Source organism: Schistocerca serialis, chromosome 7 (assembly GCF_023864345.2).
Source record: "Schistocerca serialis cubense isolate TAMUIC-IGC-003099 chromosome 7, iqSchSeri2.2, whole genome shotgun sequence".
NCBI lineage: Eukaryota > Metazoa > Arthropoda > Insecta > Orthoptera > Acrididae > Schistocerca > Schistocerca serialis.
Genome location: NC_064644.1, coordinates 377,504,725 through 377,527,686, shown reverse-complemented (window position 1 = coordinate 377,527,686; position 22,962 = coordinate 377,504,725).

Below are 22,962 nucleotides of genomic sequence, written 5' to 3'. Positions count from 1 at the left end.
GCACAGAAGATGATCACTATGTGATCGAAAATCGATCCTGCTATCAATAAAACATCAATATTACGGCCAACGCTGACCTTCCTTTTAATTTGAAAGAAATCTGTTAAACTTCGGTTACACGATAAATCAGTCAAATCTAAGGGCTATAAATCCAACAAAATACTTAGGAATTAAATTAACGAACAACGTAAACTGGAAGGAACACGTAGAAAATATTGTGGGGAAGGCTAACCAAAGACTGCGTTTTATTCGCAGGATACTTGGAAAATGTAAGAGATTTACTAAAGAGACTGCCTACACAACGTTTGACCGCCCTCTTTTCGAATACTGCTGCGCGGTGTGAGATCCTTACCAGATAAGATTGACGGAGTACATCGAGAAAGTTCAAAGAAGGGCGGCACGTTTTGTATTATAGCGAAATACTGGAGTCAGTGTCCCTGAAATGATACAAAATTTGGGGTGAACGTAATTAAAACAAAGACACTTTTCATAGCGGCTGAATCTTCTAACGAAATTTCAATCATCAATTTTCTCCTCCGAATGCGGAAGTATTTTGTTCACGCTGACCTACATAGGGAGGAACGATCACCGTAATAAAATAAGGGAAATCAGAGCTCGCACCGATAGATATATGTGTTCGTTTTTTTCCGAGCGCTGTACGAGATTGGAATATACAGAATTATTGTGGAGGCGGTTCGATGAGCCGTCTACGAGATACTTAAATGTGATTTGTAGAGTATCCATGTAGATTTAGATGCAGACGTAGATGCACTCGACATTCTGCCACACTTTCAGTTACAAAATAAACTTCTTTTCTTCGATGGGCGATCATCCATGTGTTCTCCCCTTAGATTCAGAAAACGTTGAACCAGAGCTTGTAAACTTAAGACAAATTGCTAGGACCAACAGATACCATACCAATCTGGTTGACCGAATACACAATAAAAATATCTCTAGAAATATCTCCCTCGTCCCCAGAGGTAGTTCTTTAGATCCCATCTATGTCACCTTACCTACTCTAGAAGAACACTCTTACATACTTGCCATACTTATTCAAAGCCATCACGTGAAAGTATCTTCCACAACTATAAGGTCCAACATCGTTTTAATTGCAAGAAACGATTGTTGTCTACCCGTATTCTAGCTCCAGGTCACAAAATTGAGTGCTTATAGTGTCTTATCGTACGATAGTCGAACTGGAAGAGTTCTTAAAACTACATTTCAGGAACACTTTTCAACCAAGAAGGATGTTGTTAAAAATAACTCGGTCTTTCCAGGAGCATCTCAAGAGAAGCAAGCGTTATCAGCCTCCTCTAGACAAGTCGTAAACTCTCCACTACAATCCCAAGGGAAGAAAGCTTTCACTCTGGAAGAATCAGACATTTCCAAGTTCTGAAACGGTTTGTAGAACACAGATTTAACGTTGAACTGATCACAAATAATCGAACTTTTTACGATACTATGTTATCCGTCTTCTTCCCAGCATGAAATATTCCTGTCCCCCACTACCATCCCTCCGTTCTTCTTATCCTATTTCCTCTTCAAAACCAGTCCTTCCCACCCCATCCCGCCTAACATTGATGGGACTTTTCTTACCGTTCTACCGAGACCCTTACCGTTATCACATTGCCCTCTACCTCGCATGAACCTAACTTCACAACATTTTCATCTACATCTACATGTACATTTACACTCCGCAAGCCACCCAACGGTGTGTGGCGGAGGGAGATTTTCCCTTCTTACCCCCTCTTTTACACCCCCTTTTTTCCTGTTCCTCCACCCCCGCTTCCTCCCCATTCCCTTGCGCGTCATAAATATTTCCGCTCCTCCAGCTCCACCACATGGCTGACAACTCAAGTAGTTTCCTAAACCGTAAACTTGCTGCAACACTTAAGTGTTTACGGTTGGCTAGGGCACTGCAGTTCCGTCTTGGTGATTGTAAACGTTGCACCCTATCTTCCTTCTAGCATGGTAAGTTTTAATTGCATAACAACTTCTTTGTATTACTTTTATATTTTATTTCCCCCTGCCCCCCCCCCCCCCCCCCATCCCTTCGCTCCCAGCTCGCTATGCTCATTGATTTTGCTATTTATCTATTTACCTCTTTTTACGGTTCCCCTACGTTAACTCGTAATTTATGACAAAGATGTCTCCCATAGCCGTTTTATATGACAACGGAGCCCCACACTAAAATCTATCAGTGTCTAACAAAGTAGGTATTAGAGTTATCTTTTTTATTTTTTTAATTCTCTCGTCTTTTAACGATATTAGGTCTACTGTAATTTAGGTACACGTGTGTCAGCTGTAATTTAATTCCTTATTTTTCTAGCTTGATGAAGCGCCAGCCGCGTGAAACGCGTAACAGGAATTAATAAACAATTACATACCTGCAGCTGAAACTGTTTACTATTTCAGTCATAACTTCTTTGTAAAAAAGGAAAGCAGTACTTTGCATCCAATGTGTAGAAGAAAATATGGAAAGCCGTAAACACTGCGAGAAAGTTTCCACAAGGAAACATACGTAAGTTTTGTGGCCCACCATTCCCTCGTATGTTGCATCAAGCTCTGTAAGTACTGTGGACAGACAATAAGGATGCAATCAGGCGATACGACGCGAGAGCTTCTGACTGTTTCCCCACTTTCAGTAGCGCCACTACTGGTGTAAGCTCTCCTTGGCTCATACTCTTTCCACCCACAAATTATTCGAAAAGCCTAATGTGTTCCCGTCTTATGGTGCAATTTACTGTATAGTGTAGTGCCAGGGCTGCAAACGGTCCTTTTGTTATGACTCACTTCTCTGCTGAACTCTTGGATTGGAAATTCTTCGTTGAGTAGGTAGCCAGAATCTGTTTCTTGTGGGAGGCCTTCCATCTTTTCTTCTACAGATTTCGGTGAGAGGAGCAGCAACATTGCTTTCATTAGAACCAACAGAGGAAGATAAGCACTAATGTCTACACAAGCAATCGGCTTTGCCATAGTGGTGACACCGATTACCGCCGTATCAGTGAATTAAGCGCTGTCGGGCTAGACTAACAATTGTATGGGTTCACTGTCCGTGTCTGCCGAGCTCTTGTGAGGTCAACTGGGGAGCTACTGGACAGAGAAGTAGCGGCTCCGGTCACGAAATCTGACAACGGTCGTGAGAGCAACGTGCTGACCACGTGCCCCTCCACTGTTGCCTCAGATTAAGTGTAAAATAATTCTCATCAGTTTTCAGTCGATTATACTTATTAAGAGCTCGTTGACATTAGTTAATATCTTATTCAAATTTCTAAAAACTATTACTTTATGCAAAGGCTGAACAGACGATGGAGCTGATGCTTACGCTGTTAATCATAAAAACGAAATTACCGCACTCATCCCGCAAAGGCCCGTGGCCTTGAAAGTACATTCTGTAGTCTGATCATCTTTCAGTCAACATTTTTAAGAGCTAACTTGGAAGCTTGAGTGTGTAGCATCCTGTTATTAAGTGAAGTATCACGTGAGATCACTATCAGAAGACGATCAGATACCAGTGAATTCTTTGACACCTTCCACTCAGAATGTACGACTGATACCAGGATGGAAGCTACTACAGTGGGTCACTGAGTAGGCCTCTCTATTCGGGCATCTCGTCTTCTCTCAGCTCTGCAATAATCCTATTATGTAGATCTTCTTTGTAATGATTGCATATCGAGTGGAGAGAATTAACATCGTGAATCAATATTTTAGTATAGTCAGCGTTTTAATTATTTCTTGTGTTCTTCTTTATTGTTACCATTCGGTAGATCATATCCAACCAGGACGTATACCGATCAATTTTCTGTTCTTAAAGAGGTTCCAATAACATTGTAATTAATATTTTTTTCCTATGGATAGAACAGCTCACACTTTCTTCTTTTCTATTTCTTCGGTTGTTGTTAATATAAAAGTGGCAGATCCACTCTTAATCGCTCTTGTATAAAAAAAAATTAATAGTGGTTATAAGTAGAAAGACACAAATTCTAGTGAATTACATTAAAAAAATATTATTTTACCGGTGATGTGTGTAATACATAACAGAAAATAAATCACTTCAAAGCATAAATTGTAGTTTAGTGCATAGATAGTTACGTAATGTGGGAAGCAAGTAACTCTTAAGGATTATAGGGGTTAAACAGATATGGTGCACTTGAAGGCAGTAATACTGCCAAGAAAGAATAACGATAATGAACCAAATAATTAAAAACATGTATAATCAACATACGTTGTTCAGAACATAGAGTGTCTCACAAAAGTGTCATTTTGACATAACCATAAAAATCATTGACAGCTTCTTATATCCAAACTTAACGTGAAGTATGAGACGGCATAGTAATGAAAAATATTCAAAAAATGGTTCAGATGGCTCTGAGCACTAAGGGACTTAACATCTGACGTCATCAGTCCCCTAGACCTAGAACTACTTAAACATAGCTAACGTAAGGACATCACACACATCCATGACCGAGGCAGGATTCGAACCTGCGACCATAGCAGCAGCGCGGTTCCAGACTGAAGTGCCTAGAACCGCTCAGTGAAAAAGATGTCAACTCATTTCGTACCAAAATTTATATGCTTACTTGGAAAAACTCTGTTCCACAACAAGATTCAAATACATTGTCATTTATTTACGCAATGAAAAACTACCAAAATATATTTTATACAGTATTATTAATCTGGAGCTGAGTGTAAGGAATTACGTTACAGGCTGTGAAATCACTTCCAAATGTATTTCAAAAACTCAACATATTATCAATTTTTTAAACAAACTGACCAATACACTGACTTTTTTGTTTATAAACAAGATAAAATCCACAGAACTTTCAAAATGTTATAGGAGTAAAACAGATAAGGTGCACGTGAAGGCAGTAAGACTGCCAAGAAAGAATAACGATAATAAACCAAATAATTAAACTTTCAAAAACCATTTACAAAGGATCAAATCACAAAATGTTGTTGAGTTAGCTTGTCCAACACTTTACCTTGGACACAGGGCATCCGCAATCATTATTGTTGGTTTTACTGAATGGCAGCTCCAGTTGCATAGAAACCGCTTTCAGCCCATACGTCTTGCGCAAGTGTTGACAACTGAAGAACAGGAGCCTTTTTGTCATTTGGAGCGCTCAGTACAACCAAGATGCACTTCAACTGCCAAAAGGGCTCCTGTTGTTCAGTTGTGAACACTTGAGAATGGTATAAGGGCCGAAACAAGTCGTATAAAATGTTTTAGTGCAACTGGAGATGCCATTCAATAAAGGTACTGTTGACTTGTTGCGCAATAACAAGAGTGAGGGTAGAACTAACGATACAAATGAGTTAATTAAAACTGAACTTCAGTTAAGATCAAAATCTACACAAAAGCAGAAGTTTGCTCCTCAAGTTAGGGTGAGAAATCAGGGTCAGAAATCAGACCTGATAATCATGATTGCTTCTAATGTTTATGTTAGGTGAGATACATTAAACAACCATTGAATACACAAGTTATAACTTAGTTAAAGTAGCATATGACAGTAGCATTGTTGCAACTACAGCATTCGCCTTCATTTAAAGGCATTGTTTATACAAGGCCTATAAACAGAATGAATGTTGTGTTTCTTGACCTTTCCCGGCGCAATAGTTATAAATATGATTCTCAGGTGAGACGTCGGATGTCGTTGTGAAATTTCCACAATATGTCCTCGGTGCAAGTGACCGACATCTTGTGGTGCGGCGAACACACTGCTGCGGCTAAGATATAGGTCTCCTATTGGGCCAGGCTGAGAAGAAACTGCGCAGGCTTGGACGCGCCATGTTCGGTGAGCAATATGACGTTATCGGTAGCGAGAGAGGCAGCTGCACCACCTGACGGACGATGAATCAACAGTTTCGACGCACGCGTACAGGCTGTCAATCGTACCGTGCGCCGGCCGTTCTGCCGAGCGGTTCTAAGCGCTTCAGTCCGGAACCGCGAAGCTGCTACAGTCGCAGGTTAGAATCCTGCCTCGGGCATGGATGTGCGTGGTGTTCTAAGGTTAGATAGGTTTAAGTACACTACCGGCAATTAAAATTTCTACACCACGAAGATGACGCGCTACAGACTCGAAATTTAACCGACAGGAAGAAAATGCTGTGATATGCAAATGATTAGCTTTTCAGAGCATTCACACAAGGTTGGCGCCGGTGGCGACCTCTACAACGTGCTGACACGAGGAAAGTTTCCAACCGATTTCTCATAAGCAAATAGCAGTTGACCGGCGTTGCCTGGTGAAACGTTGTTGTGATTCCTCATGTAAGGAGAAGAAATGCGTACCATCTCGTTTCCGAATTTTATAAAGGTCGGATTGTAGCCTACCGCGATTGCAGTTTATCGTATCGCGACTTTGCTGCTCGCGTTGGTCGAGATCCAATGACTGTTAGCAGAATATGGAATCGGTGGGTTCAAGAGGGTAATACAGAACGCCTTGCTCGATCCCAACGTCCTCGAATCACTAGCAGTCGAGATGACAGGCATCTTATCCGCACGGCTGTAACGGATCGTGCAGCAACGTCTCGATCCCTGAGTCAACAGATGGGGACGTTTGCAACACAACGACCATCTGCACGAACAGTTCGACGACGTTTGCAGCAGCATGGACTTTCTGCTCGGAGAGAGTGGCTGCGGTTACCCTTGGCGCTGCATCAGAGACAGGAGCGCCTGCGATGGTGTACTCAACGACGAACCTGGATGCACGAATGGCAAAACGTCATTTTTTCGGATGAATCCAGGTTCTGTTTACAGCATCATGATGGTCGCATCCGCGTTTGGCGACATCGCGGTGAACGCACATTGGAAGCGTGTATTCGTCATCACCATACTGGTGTATCACCTGGCGTGATTGTATGGGGTGCCATTGTTACACGTCTCGGTCACCTCTTGTTCGCATTGACAGAACTTTGAACAGTGGACGTTACATTTCAGATGTGTTACGACCCGTCGCTTTAACCTTCATTCGATCCTTGCGAAACCCTAGATTTCAGCAGGATAATGCACGACTGCATGTTGCAGATCCTGTACGGGCCTTTCTGGATAGAGAAAATTTTCGACTGCTGCCCTGGACAGCACATTCTCCAGATCTCTCACCAATTGAAAACGTCTGGCCAATGGCGGTCGAACAACTGGCTCGTCACAATACGGCAGTCAATACTCTTGATGAACTATGGTATTATTACGGCCAGAGGTGGTTGTTGTGGGTACTGATTTCTCAGGACCTATGCACCCAAATTGCGTGAAAATGTAATCACATGTCAGTTCTAGTATAATATATTTGTCCAATAAATACCCCTCTATCATCTGCATTTCTTCCTGGCGCAGCAATTTTAATGGCCAGTAGTGTGAATACAGAGCATTTTTCAAAACAAAAAAATGGTTCAAATGGCTCTGAGCACTATGGGACTCAACTGCTGAGGTCATTAGTCCCCTAGAACTTAGAACTAGTTAAACCTAGCTAACCTAAGGACATCACCAACATCCATGCCCGAGGCAGGATTCGAACCTGCGACCGTAGCGGTCTTGCGGTTCCAGACTGCAGCGCCTTTAACCGCACGGCCACTTCGGCCGGCAGCATTTTTCAAACATACATTAAAAATGGAAACTCTCCAATTCATATTTACAGGTAAACAGCACACAAATAAGTAAGATATAAATAAATAACAAATAAATTTCTTATAACACTGGCCAAAGCGAATCACGTAATCCTGAAAACATATTTCCTGAGTCAGGTCAGGCTCTTGGGCATATTCAAGACAACTGACGTGGAAGAATAATAAAACACCATTTAACAATTGAGTATTACTTCAGTATTAAAACTGTTACGTTGAAAATCAAACTTTAGACAGGGAAACTGCGGAAGGGGCAGGTATTGCAGGCCAGGTCTTAATAAGATGGTTTAGAATAACGGGCTCTACTAGTAAATTAAGCCCGATTGCTACAAGGTAGAGACTCCGGTTATGAGGGATGCCGTAGCAGGCCAGGAGGCCGTAACGTCTCAGAGGCTACGGTGTGACGGGAAGCGGCGTTCCGAACGTGTGCACGTACACGGCCGACGAAGACAGGCTACGCCCGGTGGACCAGCGCATAACAAACGACACCCTGGAGAGCGCCTCCTAACGCTACGAACAGCTCGTAAGGCCGAGAGGAAACATACAAACATATAAATCATGCATTATAATAATGGAACATATGAAAATGCTCAGAGCAAAACAAGAAGCTTAATGTGAGCGTGGCCCCAAGCTCAAACCCAACCTTACGTGTAACAACAAGACTTTTACAATAAGCATTACCAAAAGTATTAACCGGTTAATCATACAATAAAATATAACAAGGTAATGTAATCTACATCTATATCTACATGTATACTCCGCAAATCACATTTAAGTGACTGGCAGAGAGTTCATCGAACCACCTTCGCAAATCTCTATTATTTCAATCTCTTATGCCGCGCAGAAAGAATGAACACATATATCTTTCCGTACGAGCTCTGATTTCCCTTATTTTATTGTGGTGATCGTTCCGCCAAATGTAGGTCAGTGTCAACAAAATATTTTCGCATTCGGAGGAGAAAGTTGGTGATTGGAATTTCGTGAAAGAGCCCAAATCATGTATCATTTCTGTGACACTCTCTTCCATATTTCGCGATAATACAAAACGTGCTGCCTTTGTTTGAACTGCTTCGATGAAGTCCGTCAGTCCTACCTGGTAAGAATCCCACACGGCGCATCAGTATTCTAAAAGACAACGGACAAGCATAGTGAAGGCAGTCTCCTTAGTAGGTCTGTTACATCTTCTAAGTGTCCTACCAATAAAACGCAGCCTTTGCTTAGCCTTTCCCACAACATTTTCTATGTGTTCTTTCCAATTTAAGTTGTTCTTAATTTTAATACCTAGGTATTTAGTTGAATTTACGGCTTTTAGATCGGACTGATTTATCGTGTAACCAAAGTTTAACGAGTTCCTTTTAGCAATCATGTGGATGACCTCACACTTTTCGTTATTTAGGGTCAACTGCCACTTTTCGCACCATTCAGATATTTTTTCTAAATCGTTTTGCAGTTTGTTTTGATCTTCTGACGACTTTATTAGTTGATAAATGTGAGAGGTTATCTAAGTTTAACAAGACCTGGGGTCTATAAGAGTTTCTGTAGCTACGGGACGCCATATATTGGACTAGCCTATCGCTCCGTGGAGGACAGATGCATCGAACATCGACGACACACACGTCTAGACCAGCCAGAGAAATCTGTAGTGGCCGATCATTGTCTCGTTCTGGATACAGTATGGAATACAAACACACCAAAATTCTCTCGTCGACGTCTTAGTACTGGGACAGCGTTATTAAAGAAGCAGTGGAAATTAGCAGCTCGAGCAATACTGCTGGACAGGGACACAAGATACCAAGTTAGTAGAGTAGTGGATTCTGCGCTAGCCATGTTAAAATCACAGCGACCACAAAGAGGAACTGTTGTTCGGACAAATGGTGACACTACGATGTCCCGACACAGGCGATTGGGGCGTCAGACGACAGCGCACAGTACGAATGGCTCTAAGCACTATGAGACTTAACGACTGAGGTCATCAGTCCCCTAGCCGTAGAACTACCCTACTGGCCATTAAAATTGCTGCACCAAGAAGAAATGCAGATTATAAACGGGTATTCATTGGACAAATATATTATACTGGAACTGACATATGATTACATTTACACGCAATTTGGGTGCAGAGATCCTGAGAAATCAGTACCCAGAACAACCACCTCTGGTCGTAATAACGGCCTTGATACGCCTAGGCATTGAATCAAACAGAGTTTGGATTGCGTGTACAGGTACAGCTGCCCATGCAGCTTAAACAAGATACCACAGTTCATCAAGAGTAGTGAATGGCGTATTGTGACGAGCCAGTTGCTCGGCCACCATTGACCAGACGTTTTCAATTGGTGGGAGATCTGGAGAATGAGCTGGCAAGGGCAGCAGTCGAACATTTTCTGTATCCAGAAAGGCCCGTACAGGACCTGCAACAAGTGGTCGTGCATTATCCTGCTGAAATGTAGGGTTTCGCAGGGATCGAATGAAGGGTAGAGCCACGGGTCGTAACAAATCTGAAACGTAAAGTCCACTGTTCAAAGTTCTGTCAATGCGAACAAGATGTGACCGAGACGTGAAACCAATGGCACCCCATACCATCACGCCGGGTGACACGCCAGTATGGCGATGACGAATACACGCTTCCAATGTGCGTTCACCGCGATGCCGCCAAACACGGATGCGACCATCATGATGCTGTAAACAGAACCTGGATTCATCCGAAAAAATTACGCTTTGCCATTCGTGCACCCAGGTTCGTCGTTGAGTACACCATCGCAGGCGCTCCTGTTTGTCATGCAGCGTCAACGGTCTCCGAGCTGGTAGTCTCTTCTTCCTGTCGGTTAAATTTCGAGTCTGTAGCATGTCATCTTCGTGTTGCAGCAATTTTAATGGCCAGTAGTGTATGTTTGTAAGATGGAGTAAGAGAATTCAGAAGAAATGTGTTCGTTGCCAGGCAGCGGAATTCGAAGAGTTATGTGTGCAATAAATTATTGTTGGACTCTTCTGAAGTAACAAACGAATTGTGATAAATTGCCTGGATTTTACCGTCCCCGTTTAGTTGCTTATTTATCCTGAGGTGTCCACTGACATTTCAGTGTCATCCACAAATCGCCAAAAGCGCTTAGGTGTCAACTCCGTTGGCTGGGGTGCTCTCACCTCGAAGTCGTCCATATAAAGATTCGCCATAGTGCGTGAAAAGACACTACCCATTGCGACACCTTCAGTCTGTTCAAAGTGTTGGTCATTGAATAGAAAGCAAGTCGAAGTCAGCACGTGCTTTAACAAATCAACAAGTCCCCTTTTATGTTCGCGCCAATGAACAACAGTGATTCTTGCAATGGCACTCGAGTGTAAAGTGAGACCACACTGAAACTAATGAGAATATGTGAGGACATAAGTCGGAGATTCTTGAGCCCACGGACAAAACCTTCTCTGAGTTGCTAATGTGGCGCTTACATTTTTCCTTTAAAGGGCTCAGCTACGCTACTATATGTTTAACCAGACTGTGTATCGACACTCCAGTAATACTAACAATTGATTAAAGACTTTGGTATCCTTAATAGTGTTACCCAATCCGTATAGTCTGGGAGGAACGGTGCCTGTATACGAGGTTTCTTGGCCGCAAAATCAGATATCGTGCTGTTCCTGACATATTCTAAAGTTGTCCGTTGTATTCTGGTCGTGGGGTCCTTGTCTTGAAGGCAAAATGCAGAGTCCTTCAATAACTGACTCATTTTGTTTAAGTACATCTGTTTGGAGTGCACAGCAGTTGTGTTGCTTTTATCCGCCGATAAGATCACGATATTAGGATCCTCACGAAGACATCGAAGCGCTGACCCCTGCGCAGGCAAGATATTATGCTTGAGCGCAGGTGCCCATGTTAGTGCACGGCATGTCTCCCGTCTCAATTCCTCAGTAGCGTCGCTGTTGAACAGGGAATCGTGAAACTGCCAGCGATGCGGCCAAAGATTCCCTTCATTCCACTTTATAGTATTGTGAAGGTGGACCAAGGTATATAAACAAAAACATGGTAAGGTAATGATGCCCAAGCCATGTTTTAAAAGAAGCTCTGTTATCCTGGGATTGAATAGGAAAGAGATCAAACTCATGACTGGACTGATGACCGGCCATGGGAATTTCAAAAAACACCTACGCACAATGGGTATAACGGAAGATGTCCCTAAATGTAGGATCTGTGATGAGGATGAAGAAACTGCGTCAAACCTAATCTTCGAATGCATGGTACTGGATAGTCAAAGATACAGAATCTTGGGGACAACTAGACCTGAAGAAACTGTGTCTAACAAAAAGCTGGTAGAGGGACTCCTTGCACTATTTAAGGGCACTGGTTGGCTTTACTAGATATACAGCGAGCGATACCGGACAACAAACCTAGTTTCGGTGTGGGCAGTGGCGGGTCACACCTAAGCTGTTTTAGCTTCCGTCTTAAGATCATTCAACCAGTCAATCAATGGTGAAGGTATTGCACAGTTGGGAGCCCATGAGCTGGCTAGCAAAATATAAGAGTCCTTTTAAGAGGAGCTGGCTATATAAAAATGTTCATAGTCTGTGGTGAAGTTCCAAAAGACCCGCATTCACGTCCATTCGTGTCTCCCACACCGAACTCTCGGGGCATAACACAGGATGCCTCTTTCTGTCGGAAAAAAATACAGCAGTGTTTATAAAAGCCTTTTAACAAGACAAGACATCTCTGCCCAGACGTCGCTGCACGCAGGATAGCGTGTGGCTCTTAATTGTCCCAGAAAAGACGCCACAAAATGACATCCGGTTTAAATTTTCTGAATCCAGCGTTCCGGTCGTTCCTGACTTGTTTTCCATAGGGCACACAGTTTCTCGTCCGTGCCTAGTGCCAATGTTACAGGTCTATTTCAAACTTTTCCCATGGAGTGGGAGTGATTTCCTAAATGGCTCTCAATCCCAGAACACTAGTGGTAGGAAGGAGCAAAAATCGGAATGAGTAGGAGACTGTTTAACATCTTTACTTGAGTTTTGCTGGACGAATCTCGCAATATCTACCACAGTTGACCAGAGAGATCACAGCTCTGACAGAAACATCGAAGTTACAGAGCTTCCAGATAAAATACACTTAACGTTAGGCTTTTGCTGAGTAAAGATTTCACTCTACGCATCGGAAGTGTGACGACTTCATATTGGCAGTCCGAAGAGGAAGGACTTGTCGCTGGATGAATGATGAGAAGAACCTTGTGGCCACACAGAAACATGTTTCCCCTTGATTAGAGGACAGGGAGAGAGACGTGACCTCAGAGTTTTGTGAACTCAAGAGTCTCCAGCCGTCACCGCCACTTCTTTCCCCAATGCGCTATGGTTCGCTAAGACGGGCAATAGCTGCGATCTCCATTTCTGTAGGAACTCGATATTAGTTCACTTTCTTCAGGAGCTATTTATTCTTCTTTAATACATCACATCCAGCTTGCACGCTTTTAATATGAACCTTGACGATGTCACTGGTATTAGAAACTGGCCTTATTAAATATTATCTGCATAACTTCGCATTTATCGTGTTCATCCACTTGAACCTAGGTCAAAGTCTATCATTTATCGAAATATTCAATGTTCAATTGTTTAAATCAGTGTCTTGATTTTCGCATAATAAACTTGAGTGTTATAGTAACCACTTTTGCAAAGCACGTCCGACACCCCACACCACATTTTCTGAACCCTACAAAACGGTAATCCAATATTTCCATGTCTACGGGATATTGTGATTAAGAGTTCATCCACAATGAGCCGTGTTCTCTCCCAACCATGCGTTTTCGTGAACTTCGCTGTCTATCTGTGCCGGCCGGGGTGGCCGAGCGGTTCTAGGCGCTACAGTCTGGAACCGCGAGACCGCTACGGTCGCAGGTTCGAATCCTGCCTCGGGCATGGACGTGTGTGATGTTCTGAGGTTGGTTAAGTTTAAGTAGTTCTAATTTCTAGGGGACTGATGACCACAGCAGTTAAGTCCCATAGTGCTCAGAGCCATTTGAACCATTTGTCTATCTGTGTTTGGTTTCCCGCCCTTGTCGCGGTTACATCGTGGTTCTCTTCCATCTACGTGTGGCAGCAGTGATGTGTATCGATATTTGCGCAGTGTACCATCTTTGTTTTGGTGCATATAGTTTCCGGCAAGGGTGTCTGGAGTGAGTCGGTCTGTTGTTGCGGACGAGGGAAGTTCTTTGCGCGGTGCAGTCGGCTGGAGCCGCTGGCAGTCCCTGCACAGGGCCGGAGCGTGTGTGGAGCTGCCCTATCGCTACAAACTTTGTTGTTCGCCGACACAGGACGTCAAAGTTGAGTAGTGGTTTCAACTACCCAAGCCACGTCTATTCACGTTGTGGTGGTTCGCTTCGGTGGTTTGCTGTTGGGGAGGTTATCCGGTGAACAAAACCGAGTGGTTCTACTGCTGAGATTTAGCCGCCATGCGGTGAAATTAAGTATTTTGGTCGACTACGATTTGAGTGCACCAGTGGAATTTTCTGTCTTGTGGCCGTTAGTGTTCCGGTTACCTGCCCTGGCCACTAACGTAATTTCAGTCAGCGTCCTTTCCTCACCTGTTGTCGCTGTCAAACATGGTGTGTAATTTTGACAGCTAATACGTACTCAATTGTGGATTAATACGTTTGTAACATTGCCGGTTGGGGTTCTCATGTACTGATTGACGGGAAGCAAGCTGTTGTGTCGGTCGGTCCGTGGCTGCCCTCTAGTTGGGCTCACCACCTGTCTCACTTAAGTGAACGAGGGCAGACCGACCTCCCTGGAGGCCTTCTGAGTGCCACCGGTGTTTAATTATCTGTTGTCAGCTATTTTAAATTTTCGGCTTGTGGTTATAGTTTGTTTCTTAAAATTTTGCAAAATTGATTTATAAATTTATCTTTCAAGCTTAAAGATTGCGGCCTTCTGCCTTTAAAGAATATGATAATATATTTTGAAATTTTGAAGTTTGATTGTGGCCCTCAGTCATTGGTATTCACCTTGCATATGTTGTTTCTTTAAATTATTTTATTGCTATTTTAATTCGATTTTTAAGATTTCTTGTTGTTAAACATGCTGGCCTTCAGCCTTTATTGGTCTATGGTAATATATTCTGAAGTTTTGAAATTTAATTATGGCCGTCAACCATTTGTGTGTTGCACCTTATATATGTTGCCTTTCGGGTTTTGAATTTTTTATTGCTCTCTTGATTGAATTTTCATTTTTTAAAGATTTCTTGTTAGCCTTCTATCTTTAAAGGTCTATGGTAATACATTCTAAAATTTTGGAAATTAATTGTGGCCCTCAGCCATTTGTATTGCACTTTGCATATGTTAGTTTTTTGAATTAGTTTATTGCTATCTTAATTCGATTTTTATCTTGTTAAGATTTCATGTTGGAGGCCTTCCTCCGTGATTGAGTTGCTAAATTACAATAAATGACAATTAGAAGCAGAAACTGAGTTGAACCCTTGGCCCTTTCCACAATCTTGTTACCTGTTCCGCCCAGAGGGTTTAGAGGGCGTTTCACATATGACAGCTTATTTTCAATATTTTCGGTTCAGAAACGAGTCAGTTCTACAGATGAAGAGTGATGTGATAGCTGTTGGGTGAGTCTCGCATTGCTGGAACTTTTTCGTGTGGAAATCGCAACACTACATGCCCCTTTCGGTCTTCAAGGAAAGTCAAGGGACTTGAGGGAATGATACCGACAGATTATAGAGATGGTTCGCTGAAGTGCAACGACTGTAGCAGTGAAGAGAGCTGACGAGATGGACTCGGGACAACAGTGAGGCAAGAAGAGAAGGCAGTGTCCTTCCAGAAGAACTGCACCGTCACAAGATCGGAGAATTGTTCGACTGCTGCGTGATTTACCACAGACAACGCAGACTTGAATGGTATAGAGCCAGAATCAGTTGCGACACCTGAATGGCGTTCCATGGTCTTCAGCGATGAGTTCTGGCACCAACGAGCCAATAGTTCTGGTGAAACGTCACGGAAGGCACTGATTCTCAGGAGCACTTCAAGGTTTGGAATCATGAAGTGAGGAGCTCTCCTGTGGAAATACTGGTAAGCCACCAAAGTGCCCGTCGATCTGGTGAAACATCAAACAAAGGAACGATTCTTAGGACCTCTCCAAGGTTTGGAATCATGAAGTGGGGAGCTATCGGAGCTGACAACAGGACTGACTTGGTAATTGTTGAAGGGATGCTGAAAGCTCTCCAGTATGTGGAAGGATTGGGTAAGTCATGCAATCGTACCGTTAATGAATGGGGTGCCAAATGACATATTCCAGCAGGGCAGGATAGTATAGGATTTCTCACTTCATGTCGATTACATAGCTCGGTAGCTCTCCTTCGGGGCGCATTTCCATTGTCTCTACTTTTTACAAAAAAGGAAAATTGTTGAGTCCTCTGTTACGGCGAACTAGAGCTAGGCTTCGTAGAGTTGATAGCCAGACTTAGGGACAGATAGTTACGGTATACTGCAGGCCAGGGCCCTGTCCGAGTACAGACAACCCGCATCTGCCGAGCCTAACGCACAGAGTTTAGGACCAGAAGTATAAAAGGCAAATATGTTTTGCAGGCTACTGAATCATCCCGTCTCCACCATCCAGAATCAACGTTCTACCTGCCAAACGAAAAACCTGACAAGAAAACAACATATCTGACACAACAATACTGGCCGAATCTGAACAGTCACCAACCAATCACCAACAGTCTCAGACTGACAACAGCCCGGTACTGTTTGTCAAACCAATGATTCTCCTCGTGTAACAGAACCTCTTGAGATACATGAAACTTTTCGTAAGGTGTGTTCCAGACCTAAGTCGAGACGAAACTCCACAGCGTGTACACAGTCCGGTGTGAGCTCAGTGAAGTTTGATCCGCACGTTCAACCTAAAATTGTTATCATTGTAAGGAAACTGCTATGTCTTTTCATATAGCACTAAGACAATTCGACCTCACACAATTTGCGACTGAGATGAATTTCGAACGAGCAGTGTGAAACTGACCGCCTACCAAACTGACTTTGAAACCAAACTCAAAAAATCTTTGTCACCACTTACAGACCGGAAGCAACCATCAAGCAATAAACTTACGTACTGAACCACAACCTGACTGGACCCTTTCGAAATGTCATCATTACTAACGTCGATCGCGATGTCACCAATCAGGAAGTCGAAGAGGAGCTAAAGATGTAAGGGTACCAAGTCAAAAAAGCATCGCGCATCTACTCTAGACTCACAAAACGAACGATCAAAAAAGTGCGTGTCATCTATGATCACAAGGAAACCACAGACAAGCTTCGTGGATACCGTTTCAGGATGCTTAGCGTACTACATTAGGTTCAACCAGCCAACCCACTATCTTCGCAACTCAGACAATGTAAGATATGCACACCTCCGAGAACTGTTGCGACTAACACAAATGTGGGAAATGTAACGGATCTCACCTGATTTTCAGCTACAACTCGATTCAAAAAAGGAAACACCTACATGCAGCATATGCAGTGCTACTCATCTCGCTGCCGATTCAAAGTGCATGCGAAGGCCGCTGCATCTCATCGCCGACAAAACAGAGAAGATCAAGTGCACTGATGAAGCAACTTAACCATGCAGGAATGCCTACGGACTGAAAACGTGCTCCGTACATTCGTCACTGCACCACAAAACACTCTGCCGGAATGTAGATCCATCATTACTGAAACAATGAAACGATTTCCAGAAATACAAATGTTTTAGGATAGAGGCCACCTTAAGCAAAACACAATTTTGTTTTTAACCCAAACATGTTTCACTGAAGTGGCAGCATCTTCAGTGGGCTTTTATTTTATGGCTGTTAAAGATAAAGAATGTTTTTTACTGTTTGTATACACGTAAATATTAGTTTTTAAATCGTAATTACAGATATTTGAAACAACACATAAAATTATGAATTCATACCTTTTTACCACATGGTGTGGTTTTCCTGATGTATTACGTTTCTACAGTCACTGTTTTGTTTCACAGTTTGTCATCTGCAATCACTTACACCCTAAAATAGACAAATTATTTAAGCCAAAATTACGACTCGAAAATTGTTACATTTATCCCTGAACTTAATTAATTATGTGTGTGTGTGTGTGTCTACTTACATTATGTTTCACTTACATTTTCTTTTTCGTCATCTTCAACACTGTCAAGTGTCACATACATTAAGCTGTCACTGTCACTATTTCACTGTTTACCAGCTGTAAAAACAAATATGACCTACAGTGGAACAGTTAAAGGTGTATAAACTAGATGGCTGATGGTGGAACAGTTGAAGCTGTTCCTGGCGGTTCTTCTCTATCTTTCAGAGGTGTCTGTGCATTTTGTGTGTTTTTTGTGTGTGTGTGTGGGGGGGGGGGGGGGCGGTGGTGAGAGCTCTATAGGTTGGTCTTGTCTAATAATTATTTGAGGGCGGAGAACAGATTTCCATTGCAGAAAGCTGTGTATTCATTTATCACTTGTTTTCCTTCCAGTATGACTTTTTGTGTCTCATAAGTTTTTACAATTATTAGTTTTTATGTGGGGCTGCTGCTGCACTTGAAAATTTTTAAATCAGTATTGATGTTTGTTGGGTTATTTTTCTTGTCCATAAGGTGTTCAGCAAATGTAGAATGACAGCTGTTACAGTTTAATGCTCTTCTGTGTATCTGTTATTAAAGTTTATGCTTGTCTGTCCTATATAAACTGATTTGCAGTCGTTACATGTTAGTTGGTATATACCATATGTATTGTGTTTGTCTGTCCTTGTGTTGGTTCCCCAATTTTTATCTGTGTTGAGTTGTCTTTCCTGTAGGCTATTTTTAGCCCTTGTTTTTTTTGAGTATGTTGCCTATTCTGTGAACCACTTGTTTGTCGTTGTGGGTGTTTCTCGTTCATGTGTGGTCATATGTGTGTTCTGTGTGTTTGTAAGTTGATGAGAAGGCTTTTGTTTTTGTGTTGGGTGTCCTTTTTAATTTTATTTTTATTTTTGTGGTTAAGTTTATCTAACCTAATGCATCAGGAAAACCACACCATGTGGTAAAAAGGTATGAATTCATAATTTTATGTGTTGTGTCAAATATCTGTAATCACGGTTTAAAAACTAATATTTACATGTATACAAACAGTAAAGAACGTTCTTTACCTTTAACAGCCGTAAAACAAAACTCCACTGAAGATGCTGTAACTGCAGTGAAACATGTTTGGTTTGCCGGCCGGAGTGACCGAGCGGTTCTAGGCGCTATAATCTTGAACCTCGCAACCGCTACGGTCGCAGGTTCGAATCCTGCCTCGGGCATGGATGTGTGTAATGTCCTTAGGTTAGTTAGGTTTAAGTAGTTCTACGTTCTAGGGGACTGATGACCTCCTAAGTTAAGTCCCATAGTGCTCAGAGCCATTTGAACCAATTTGTTTGGGTTTAAAACAAAATTGTGTCTTGCTAAAGGCGGACCGTATCCAAAAACATATCTATTGTTAAAGCAATCACGGGAAGAAAGAGCTTCAACCCCTAGATGATGTTTTCCAGAAAGTTTATCCGGCGGGATATGGAAATTACGCACGCCTGGAACATCATACGCATCTACATCAGCAACACGCCAGACTGATCTGCCCAAGTGTAACCTATTGATACACTCTACAAATTTGGTTGTCTTTTCACATTCGCGTCCAGAAAAGACACTGCAACGACATGCTTTGTCAACGCAAATGGTTACTGTATCAAAAAAGAGCATCTAGAAAAATTGGTTCCAGTACGAAACATAACGTTTTCTGGAATTGTCGAAACAAAATGCTTCGGCAAAGGCCTCCTCAATTACGTATGGCACCCAAAGCAGGCAGAGGAACATGTTTTCAAGGAGGAGTCACTATCATTCATACAAAACAACTGGCCGCTACAAGACGTAATTTACCAGAAAAATTAACACTCAACAAGCAATTGTCCTAAAAATAGTAGGAAAGTACTGCGCTGTGTCTTCCCAACAAACTCTCTTTACGAAACACTTAAAACCAAGATCATACTAGATAGAACAGATGAACTAATTACGAGATTCGGGTTCAACAGACTACGTAACAATGGACCTATAAAATCACTCTTGCAGCACGATCCTACAACGTTTAATTTCCCGAAATTCAAATACGCATTTGCTCCCTACGTTATTCTCGAAGCAGTATCGAATTCATTTCAACAGAATACCCTGGAAAACAAAGAAATCAATAATAATATTTAGTGCCAAGCACGAAGGTGTAGAGTAAAAATGCACAAAATTCAAAAGCATCGTTCAATTTGGCTTAGACAAGTATGTTTCAAGCGGGGTCTTAAGGGATGGGAAGATCTACTGTGGTGTAATAGCCGTGTTAGGATACTGCTACGTATACAAAGAGAACTTCATTACAGATTCAAGAGAAGTCAAAGTCTAGCAGAAAAAGAAAATCTGAGCGATGTGAAGATGAGTGTAAAGAGAGCGGCGAGAGAATCGTTCAATGACTTTGAAAGCAAAATTTTGTCAAGCGATCGGAGTAAAAAACCCTAAGAGGTTCTGGCCTTACATAAAGCCAATAAGTGTGTCGAAATCACCTATTCTGTCACTCAATGACCATACACGCACTGAAACTGAAAATAAGAAAGAGAAAGTCGAAATACTGAACAGTTTCATCACAGAAGATAGGCTCCCTCCTTTCAACGAACGTCGAAATGGTAGATACAGAGATAACGGGTCGCCGCATAGGAAATCAACTACAATCGCTTAATAGTGAGAAGGCATCAGGACCAGATGAGATACATATAAGATTCTACAAATTTTTTGGCAGTGTACCAGTATTTTGTGGGAGCTATGAGGGGTACCTAGTGACTGGAAAAAAGCGCAGGTCATCCCCGTTTTCAAGAAGGGTCGTAGGACAGATATTGTAGGGATTATGGAACATGTTTCATGCCCAAGAATTATGACGTTTCTGGAGAACTAAAATCTACTCTATAACAATCAACATGGATTCCACAAATAGGTATCTTGCGGAGCTGAGCTCGCTCTGTTCCTCCATGAGATACCAAGCACTGTAGACAAAGCTGTTCAGCTTATGCCTTATTGGTTGTCTTCAGGATGGCTTGTGACAAAAATGCGAGTTTACCGACAGTCAGACCAGATTTGTGACACGATTATAAACCTCCCAGGGGACAGAACTCATCACTTCGCTCTTAAGGGAACAAAATCGACAGATGTAAAGGTAATTTCTGGAGTGGGAAACGACCTTATTGCAGCCGGCAACTGCCGCTGTCGCACCTGTCGCACACCGATCCGAAGCGGATCGTTCTGTGGGCCGGCGGCAGCGAGATTTCAGTATGCCCTGCTCGAGACGGTAGTTCTGCTGCTTGTGCGCGACAAAAATAAAAAGCCAGAGGTGTCTTGCCACGATAAAATTTAAAAACAACAAAGATGCTGTGGAACCCAAAGATCAGGAACTTTCACAACGGATATACAGTGAGGAAACATTGATTGAAATACTCGTAAGCAGCGAAACGAAGATGCCAAACGGGGGATTGAAAAAGAAATCGCATTTTTACCGGATTTATACAGAAGATAGAAGTCCCAATGAGGACACGTTACACAATATGTTCTGAAATATACATGTTATTAAATTTCTAGACAGGGTAGAGTTTGTTTAATTTGTAATTACGTAATTGTGAGTATACATTTATAAACACTGATAATGGGATATTGGTATGCATGCGACAGCTTGTGCACGTAGTGTGTCCCATTAAGCTGCACATAAGAAACGGGATTTTCCGGTGCTAAAATCTCGTGTTCTATTGGTGATGAAAAGGTAGGATCAAGTGTTTTGGATAACCCTTGAATTAGGGACAGTTTATATACCCAACAGAAGAATCGTCATAGTGTCTTAGGGCCAAAGTATAAATATTGTACACTTCCTTCCATTTAGGCAAATTACAACGCCCTCAGTGGCATTGTAGCGAGAAGGAAGTACTTCTCTGGACGGTATCACTAACCTGGTGTCTTGCTGCTTCGGTAAGTCCCTCTTAGCACAGTAGTAGCGTTCACTCGCCGGGTTCCACGTAGGCGGTGATCCTGCTGAAGTATAGTGTTTAGGGACGCCAGTTGTTGTACTATACTTGTTTTAATACAGAAATTTCTTTGTCACACTCATCACAGAAACAGAATTTGCAATATGGCAGTCTGGGCTACGCCATTATATTCGATCCTTTGCAACACACTAACACAGTTTTCTGAGTTTACATAATGATAGACACTGTCCACGACCCGTGGAGTTCTGATAACTCATAACTTCACTTTTTATCTTGTTTAACAGCTGAAATATGCGCTCGTGACAGTTATTTTAGAGCCGCCCCGGTTACTCGACCGTGCGTTATGAATGGCTCCTCATGACTAACTCGCCCTGTCTTCCCGAAGGACAACCTCTTTCTCCCTCAGCCAATAAGGACACACCTCTCGTTTCCTACACACCCACCCACCCAAACACACCCACCCACCCACCCACACACATACACACACACACACACACACACATATATATATATATATATATATATATATATGCCAAACGGGGGATTGAAATAGAAATCGCATTTTTACCGGATTTATACAGAAGACAGAAGTCCCAATGAGGACACGTTACACAATATGTTCTGAAATACACATGTTATTAAATTTCTAGACAGGATAGAGTTTGTTTAATTTGTAATTACGTAATTATGAGAATACATTTATAAACAGCGTTCAGATCGCTGTTGCTAGGCGGATCTGACGTCACGTTTGCGGGCATTGTGACGAAACTTTCTCTCGGAACACTGTCTCAGATTGTAAGACCTTGAAAGGAGGATATAAGATGAACATCAACAAAAGCAAAACGAGGATCTTGGAATGTAGTCGAATTAAATCGGGTGATGCTGAGGGAATTAGTTTAGGAAATGAGACATTTAAAGTAGTAAAGGAGTTTTGCTATTTGGGGAGCAAAATAACTGATGATGGTCGAAGTAGAGAGGATATAAAATGTAGACTGGCAATGGCAAGGAAAGCGTTTCTGAAGAAGAGGAATTTGTTAACATCGAGTATAGATTTAAGTGTCAGGAAGTCGTTTCCGAAAGTATTTGTATGGAGTGTAGCCATGTATGGAAGTGAGACATGGATGATAAATAGTTTGGACAAAAAGAGAATATAAGCTTTCGAAATGTGGTGCTACAGAAGAATGATGAAGATTATATGGGTAGATCACGTAACTAATGAGGAGGTATTGAACAGAATGGGGGAGAAGAAGAGTTTGTGACATAACTTGACAAGAAGAAGGGACCGGTTGGTAGGGCATGTTCTGAGGTATCGAGGGATCACAAATTTAGCA